Here is a 9,489-nt window from a genome sequence, read left to right as displayed (position 1 = left end):
AAAAAAAATACCTTTCTCTTCCTTTTTCTTTTTGAGAATGTGTTATTGCAAACTAAACTCACAAAAGCAGTCAGGCAAAGCAGATCCTCTTCCCATGACATAATCATCTCTATGAGCATTCCACAAAGATCCAACAAGCTCCTCCCCTTCCATCCCCTTTGCAGCACATTCTGCATACAGCTTCCTGTTCAGGAAAAGTGTTTTTGGCTTCTCATTCAGCGCTCTCATTGCAGACACCATCTTATCCATGTTCCCAAAATATGTAGCTACATAAGCTTCACTATTGATTGAGACAAAATAATCCAGGGCAGCTTTAGTATTCCCATGCATGCTTGTGAAATCTGAATCATTAAGAAGGGATGACTTCACGTAGACGTTAGTATAGATACTCGTTAAACCTTCAACTTCTAAGAGACCATCACCAGATGCCAGATAAATGGGTGTATCTTTTGGTATGCCTAAGGACTGCAGGATGAAAGTTGTTTCATTGGGAGTAAGTGGGCACTTGCCACGGTTTCTCCACACACGAGCAACATCGCCCATCCAGGGTTTCCTATCGCCACGAGCAGCATCAATGGCATCCATGGAAGCAGGAGATAGACCTGTGTACTCGCACTGGCTATAGGCTACCATGTTTGGCTCAAACCTAAGGTGAAGGGACAGGAAAGAATTGGGCAACACCCTCATCAGCTGCAATCCTTTATCTTCCAAGTGTTTCTTGAGCCGCAGTGCCTTGTAACAAGCTTGACAGAGAGCAGATTTCGCATAAGCAGGATACCAGTCACATTACATAAATTAGTTGTTCACAGAAACTATATTGTGACTCCAAAAAACAGAAGCCTGCTACTTCAATACTAACTCAAATCAATGCTCGCATTTGAATAACTGACTCAGCTATCGACTTGTAATGACTAGTTCCAAGTTCATAAAGACTTTCCAGTGGTAATCCACTACCTCTGCTATCTCTGATATAGAAGTCAACAAGCATAATAGAATTCACATCTAAATGCAACTCTTGAAAGCAATGAAGTTCATAGCAAAGGAAATATGATCATGCACAATAGTAAATGACATATAACTCATTGTTTCTCATATTAAATGTTTCAAACTTATTGTGGTAAACATAAACTATTTCAGATACAGAATCGTCTGGTTTTTCCATCATAGTATGCTGACACTGCATTCCTGCATCTTTAACTAAAAAGGATTAGAACCTTTACTACATTTCCCTTTCCCATTTACATAAAGGTTTGTTACATAGGTTGATGCCATCTGAATCATAAGATTAAAATATTGTTGCATTAAGAATGAAAGCTTATTCAAACAGAATTAGGTTGTTTCATTAACACATCTCTTAACATATCTTCTTGAGTGAGGTTCACTCATGATTGTTTTCAAACTAACCATTATTGAATCTAGCTAAATTATGATCTAGGTATTTGCTTAGGATTAATTGGGTAAATCCCATATTAACATTTGATGAGTATGATGACAACTAATGCTTCTAAATATAAATGTGAAACTATGTAAGATGGACTATGTAAGGAAATAGGCAGAAATACAAATAACAATTGATAAGACTTGAAGGTCCAATAATGAACAAGAAATCACAAACACATAAAGTGCAAATACACAAACCCACTAAGAGAAAATCACAAGCATATAAAGTGCAAATACACAAACCCACTAAAGAGAAATGTCAAAAGGCAAAAAAAAATTAATATTATTGAGAAGATACATAATGTGACAAAGAGCATGTAATGAGATATGCGGAAAGACAAAGAGTGTGATAAGCACTTACAACATCCACCAATGGACAAACAAAAGGGGTAACACCCAAAACCACAAAGAGACAACACAACATAAAAATATAAATGTTTCTTATTGAAAAGAGAGAGAGTTCTCAAGAGTGAAAAATACAAGAGGGGTTCACCCCTATTTATACACAAAAGAAGGAGAGGAGGGATAGCCTTATGGTCTTAAAAGGAGAGCCACATAGGGGGCTTTCCATGGAGTCGTTGGGAGCCCCCAACGGTCACAAATGTGACCGTTGGGGGGCCCATCGACTCCATGGTGGGGCCCCTTATGTGAATAAAAAACAAAAAAGAAAAATAAAGAAAAATAAAGTGCAAAAAATAACTACAAAAGAAAAGGAAAATAACAAGTACCCCTATCGGGTACTTGTGAAATGACTAAAATACCCCTATTGGGTATATTAGACAATATATATGTATATATATAGATTACATGTATTTTAACACCCTCCCTCAAGCTTTACGGGGATATAACCGAAAGCTTGTTAAGGAGAAACAAAAAATGAGGAGCAGCAAGGGCTTTGGTGAAGAAGTCCGCCAACTGGTACTCGGATGTGGCGTAAGGTAGTGCTATGGTTCCTCTTAGGTATTCATCACGTACGTAATGGCAGTCCATCTCGATGTGCTTAGTACGCTCATGGAAGGTGTGATTACTTGCAATATAAATTGCGCTTTTGTTGTCACAACACATCTTCGAAGGAGTAGAGATGACAATGCTCATATCGCTGAGGAGACTTCTTAGCCATAAAAGTTCCATAGTTGTAGTGGTCATAGCACGATATTCCGCTTCCGTTGAGGACAAAGATACTTTGTGTTGCTTCTTGCATCTCCAAGAAATCATAGAGTCACCTAAGAAAACATAAAAACTCGTAGTTGAGACTCTGTCATTGAGATTTCCTCCCCAATCAGCATCAGTATAAGCCATTAAATTGAGTGATGAAGAGGAGGAAAGAAAAACTCTCTTAGTTATGGTGTTTTTGATGTATCTGACAATCCTTAAGACTGCACTCATGTGCACGGTTGTAGGTGCATGTTGAAACTGACTGACCGAGTGGACGACATGAGCTATGTCTGGCCAAGTGATGGATAAGTAGGTTAGAGACCTAACAAGTTGGCGGTAGGGAGTAGGATTCTCGAGAAGTGTTCCATCTTCCAACCTTAACTTTGCATTGATAACCTCAGGGGTTTCTGTCTTCTTATCATCCAAAATTCCAGACTTGGAAAAAATGTCAGCAGCAAGTTTCATCTGAGAGAGAATGTACCATCGAGGAAAGTATGCCACTTCAATTCCTAAAAAATATCTTAAAAAACCAAGGTCAGACATGTCAAAATTTTCTTTTAAAACTTTCTTAATATCATTAATTCCTTGCTCATCACTTCCAGTGATGATCATATCATCAACATAAAGTAGTAGAATAACTACTGAAGACCCTGCACTTTTCACAAACAAAGCAGTGTTAGTATAACATGAATAAAAATTCAAACTTGTCATTACATTACTAAATCTATCATGCCAAGCCTTTGGGGCTTGTTTCAAACCATATAGTGCCTTTTTAAGTTTGAGAATTTTATTTTTACCAATACATACTCCTGGCGGAGGATCCATGTAAACCTCTTCATTTAATTCGCCATTTAGAAATGCATTCTTAACATCTAGTTGATAGATAGACCATTTTTTAACTAACGCAATGGCAATAAGAGTCCTAACACTAGTCATCCTAGCTACGGGTGCGAAAGTTTCTTCATAGTCTATACCGTATTCTTGAGCGTATCCTCTTGCTACTAATCAGGCTTTATAGCGTTCTAATGAACCATCACTTTTAGTTTTAACTTTGAAGACCCATTTACATCCAATCGATCTCTTTCCAGTGGGTAATGAAGTTATTTCCCAAGTTTTTGCCTTTTCAAGGGCACTAAGCTCTAGGTTCATGGCTTTAACCCATTGGGGAATGTTTTTAGCTTCATTATAATGTGAAGGTTCATGAAATGAGTGTAACGCAATTAGACACGCTCTATATCTTGGAGTTAGAGACTCATAGGAAACAAACCTATTAGGAGGATTGGAGATTCAGCTGGATCTTCTTAAAGAGATTTCTTCTATGTTGGACCCTTGAGAGTATTTTTCTAAGGCGCTCATTTGAGCTTGTTGACCACGCCTAACATAGCTTTGGATAGGTCTATCACTTTCATTTTCAACATTGTTAAGAGGAATATCCTTTAGGTCATTTAACTCATTAGAGATTTCCTCTTCTTGAAGAGTCTCATCTTCTTGGGAGAGAAGATCAAATAAGAAAGCATATTCACTTTCGTCAATATCTTTAGTTTTCACAAAACCATTTTCATTTTCCAAAAAGGTTACATCTTTGGATACATAGAGTTTGTTATTTTTCAAGTCAAAACATCTAAAACCCTTTTGATTTTCTCCATATCCTAAGAAAATGCATTCAATGGCTTTAGAAGATAATTTGTCTTTTTTATGTGTAAGGACAAAACATTTACACCAAAAAATTCTTAATCTATTGAAATCAGGTGTTCTTTCAAATAGTTTTTCATATGAAGATGTATTTTGTAAGGATGAAAATATCATTCTATTTATCAAGTATGTTGAGGTTAAGGCGGCTTCGGCCCAAAAATTCTTTGGAATTTCCTTGGAAATGAGGAGAGTCCTAGTGGTTTCCATGATGTGTCTATGCTTTCTTTCGGCTAAACCATTTTGTTGAGGAGTCCTAAGACACGATCTTTGATGACAAATTCCATTTATTTCTAAATACTTTTGAAATTCATTTGATAAATATTCTCCACCCGAATCGGATCTAAGAGTAGAGATATTACTTGAAAATTGATTTTTGACTATCATATGAAATTTCTTGAAGAAATCAAAGACTTTGGATTTTAAATTGAGAAAGTAGATCCACACATACCTAGTGTAGTCATCAATGAAGATAACGTAATAGGAGTATCCTCCTTTAGACATGACTGGGGAAGGACCCCAAACGTCTGAATGGACTAACTCAAAAGGTCTTTTGGACACAAAAGTTCGATTTGGAAAAGGAGTGGATTTCATTTTGCCAAAAATACAACTCTTGCAAACAAAATGTTTCTCATTACAAAATTTCTTTCCAAATGGAAAGGAGTACATTTTTGAGAAACTTGGATGTCCAAGTCTTTGATGCCAAATTTCAATATTTTTATCTTAGACATGGTTACAAAAAGAGTTAGTAGGAAGTTTTAAGTTGCTCATGTAATAGAGATCTCCCCTCCTATGGCCTTGCCCAATCTGCTTCTCGAACCAGAGATCCTGTATAGAGCAATCCTTAGTTGAGAAGGAGATTTCACATCCATGATCACATATTTGAGCAACAGAGAGGAGATTTAAATAAAGTTGATGTACCACTCTCACATTTGGCACAAAGAAATTTTTGGAAAAATTCAAAGTTCCAAAACTTTTTACTTCTAAAGATGTACCATCGGCAGTTGAAACATAGAAGTTTTTAGAGTTATTATATAAGTCGAAAAGCTCATTTTCAAGAGGAGTCATATGAAAAGAAGCTTCGGAATCAAGGATCCAGAAAGACATACCTGGAGGAGAGGAAGAAGCTATGGCGGCACCCGAGGTTGATGGTATCTTGAGTAGAGTTTGTAGTGCTTCCGATAGTTGAGCAGGAGAAAAGGATTCCTTCCCTTTGTTAGTTTCCTCCTTCTTTTGAGTAGCTTCTTCAACGGAGGCAACCTTATTTTTAGGTGCTTCATTTAATTTGGGGCAGTTAGGTCTTATATGACCCGGTTCTTGGCAATGATGGCAAATGGCTTTTCTATAGTTGCCATTATAATTACTTTGCCTTCCAAAGTGTGGAAGCTTATAGGCTTTCACATGGTTGTCGGGTTTTGATACAGCCAAAACGTCATCTCCTCCTTTAATCATGCGAAGACGAGTTTCTTCTTGACATATTTCGGCTATGGCATCTTCCAAGGGAAGAGGCTTAGATCTATGAAGAAGGGAAGATCTAACTTGTTCATATTCGGGCCTAAGCCTATGTAAAAATTGGAAAAAGTGTTCTTTTTCCATTTGTTCTCTCCTTAGTTCCACATCCACACTAGAGACCCACTTTGGTTCTAGTAAAGGTAACTCATCCCATAAGGGTCCAAGAGTGCTAAAGTAATCTCTTACACTCATTTCTCCTTGCTTGATAGTCCGGATTTTTTCTTAGAGGAAGAATTGACGAGCAAGGTCTTTTTGAGTAAACATATCTTTCATAAAGAACCATGCTTCATTGGCCATCCGAAATTTAGCAATGTTGGCGCAAATTTTGAGCTCCACATTGTTCATGAACCAAGCAAGAATCTTTGCATGCTTACTTTCCCAATCTTCCACTTTAGATTGGTGATCTTCAATGGCCTTCATGCGGGCATTTCCTTCAAGAGCTTTTTCTTGATCACCATCCATCTTGGTGAGTTGGAGTTGGGGTTCCGGAATGGTGCCCATAACGTATCCCCAAAGTTTTTTACCTTTGAGGTTGTTCTCCATGGCGGCAGCCCACATCATGTAGTTGGAACCATTAAGCTTGAAGAAGAGATCAATCTTTTGTTCCCCTTCCATTTAATCTCTCACAAGAAGGCAAACAAAGAGAGATACAAAAAGAAAGAAAACAATATATAACTACTCAACTAGTTATTCTAAGAATCAAGAGCATACACAAGGCTCTGATACCATGTAATGAGATATGCGGAAAGACAAAGAGTGTGATAAGCACTTACAACATCCACCAATGGACAAACAAAAAGGGTAACACCCAAAACCATAAAGAGACAACACAACATAAAAATATAAATGTCTCTTATTGAAAAGAGAGAGAGCTCTCAAGAGTGAAAAATACAAGAGGGGTTCACCCCTATTTATACACAAAAGAAGGAGAGGAGGGATGGTCCTATTTATACACAAATGTGACCGTTGGGGGCCCCATCGACTCCATGGTGGGGCCCCTTATGTGAATAAAATAAATAAATAAAATAAAGTGCAAAAAATAACTACAAAAGAAAAGGAAAATAACAAGTACCCCTATCGGGTACTTGTGAAATAACTAAAATACCCCTATTGGGTATATTAGACAATATATATATATATATATATATATTTATATTTATATATTACATGTATTTTAACAGAGCACCCCAATGATCTAAAAAAAGGAGAAAAAGAAAAAGAAAAAAATAAGATAAAGAAAAAGAAAAAACCTAAAATAAGTTGTTTCAAAACAACTTATATTATATATGAAAAGACCAAAATACCCCTATCGAGTATTTTGGATAAAATAGAAAAATACACACACACACACACATATACACACATATATATATATATTTTAACGCGCCCCCTCAAAATTTACAGAGAGAGGACACAAAGTTTGAAAATATGAAAGGAAGGGCTCCAAGTCTTCAAGAGTTTTTAATGAAAATCACCATCTTTATAGCATATAAGAGAATTTTGCAAATGTTAGCCTTCAATTGTCTTTAATGGTGATCATCCCCAAGCACCTTCATTGACTATCTCCATGATGTATCAAAGGTACTCTTCCATCACATCTTTAAGAACCTGTAAAACAAACCAGAGAGCTCCAAGTATACAAGAAAAATATCCTTGCCGAACAGTTATAAAGTTTTAAAACCAATATATTTTAAACAATAATAGAATTTTTCAAACAAGTCATTGGGCTCCCCAACAAAGATAAATTCAATCACAAAATCAACTCATTTTTCAAGAAACCATAACATTGATCATAAGAAGATTTGATTATTTAAAGGACATATGATTCATTAAGAAAAGATAAACAATTATGCATAAAAAATATCTTAAGCATTTCAATCATGCACCATGTGAAAATATCTTCAAATTTGAAAAAGAATCAAGTCCGAAAAATGACTTGATTAACCCACAACAATCTTAATGGAAGATATGTGCACAAAGGCACAAGATAACACTCACAAAGGAGCACAAATGCACAAAGGCATGAAAAAGAATCTTTATTTAGAGAGCTCAAAAGTTTTAGAAAGAGCTAATTAACTTCATGTATACAATTATGTGAACCAATCTAATACACACATATATGCATCATGCAATTCAAGCATTTTTAATGTGTATGGAACAACAATAAAAGGATAACTATTTTTATCAATAAAACACACATAACAAGTATGAAAAGAATCAAGTACCTTCAGTTGTGAACCAACGTCCCCTATCATAACAATACACAAGTGTTTATATAAGGGACATACTTACAAAACCCTCAAAGGGGGACACAAGAAGACTTATAATATAAAGAGTATGCGAAAAAGCTTGGAGTTTTTATCTAAAAACATCTTCCAAAAAAAAGTATAGAAATTTCAAAGAGAGATTTTTAAAAATCTCATATAACAAGAAAAAAGGATATTTGCAAATCGACACTGATTTGTGAAAAGTATAAAAATTAAATTCTCATAAATATAAAAAAGTGATACTTTGCAAATTTTAACAGAATAATGCAAAATGCATGAAATTATTTTAAAAACCATTTCTCATAGGAGAGAAGATGAGTTTAGAAAAATTATGAATAGATTAAAAATTCTCAAACATCCAAATGAATTTTTCAAATTAAAACATCGGTTTAACCATCACAAGCAGTGTAACACCCCAAAATTTCAAACTTGCGAATCTTTCAGAAAACATGCAAGAGACTAAAAGAAAATCTCTTTCCTTTCAGAGTTTGTTTATGTAATCAACAGAAGATAATTCTTTTATTGAATTTAGAAAGGCAAGCTGACAATTTTGGGCACGTTAGCTAAAAGAACCAGAACTCACTACACATGATACTTGCAAAACACTTGGAAAAGATACTTTCATTTAAAGAAGTTTCCAAATAGTACAAATTTCGGATATCCAAAGGAAAATTCATGATAAAACCCAAAAATGTCCAGGACATGAGCTAAGAGCATGAAAAGGAAATCTTGAAGTCATCGCGCCATCGCCCGTGGTGTACCTAATAATCACCTGTACCCATAGAAAGGGTTAGTTTTGCGAAAAACTAGTAGGTACACAAGAGAGATTACATGAAATTGAATTAAGAGCACTTAATTCAGCATGCTAAGCAGTTTAAAACAGATCAACAGTTAAATAGGTAAGCAGTTCAAAGCATGTAAGAAATGCAACTGTCAAACGCAACATGACGATTTATTTGATCGTAAGGTGTGAACTACCACGCAACTAGCAAGTCTTATGACCCATCAACCAGTGTGAACAGACTTATGTTTCGATATTACTGGCCCGCGGGTACGTGCAAACAAATCGTAGAAACAACTGAGACTAGTTCGGGCGTCTGTTATTCTATGTATTTTCAATAACCCGAATAGCTAGTTGAGTCCGCTCCTAAGGGGACGACTTTAGCCGAGAGAGGATTCTCCAAAGGCAGGTACTTGGCAACAGATACATCCAACTTCTGCAGAAGTCCATTGGATCTACCACCTAGGATAATGTCTGGTAGTCCCTTCCCCTAACTCCAATGACTGGAGAGGTCAGATCTTTGCCCATGGGGTGGTTATTAACAACCTGTCCATTGGAGTGTGTACCGCTCTGTCCTCTCCCTTAACAGACTACAAGAAGCGAATGAGTGCGTCAGGGGTAAATTAACTGACGACTCATTCTATA

General features: G+C 36.1%; 1 pseudogene; it reads right to left on the bottom strand.

The window, feature by feature from the left end:
- LOC149821423 (O-fucosyltransferase 13 pseudogene) lies at positions 1–786 on the bottom strand (annotated as a pseudogene).
- Positions 787–9,489: the final 8,703 nt, after the last annotated feature.

This window comes from Nuphar pumila, chromosome 12 (genome assembly GCF_984573655.1).
Source record: "Nuphar pumila chromosome 12, dmNupPumi1.hap1.1, whole genome shotgun sequence".
Taxonomy (NCBI): domain Eukaryota; kingdom Viridiplantae; phylum Streptophyta; class Magnoliopsida; order Nymphaeales; family Nymphaeaceae; genus Nuphar; species Nuphar pumila.
The sequence above is the reverse complement of the archived record's forward strand: the minus strand, read 5'-3'. Positions and strand labels throughout refer to the sequence as shown.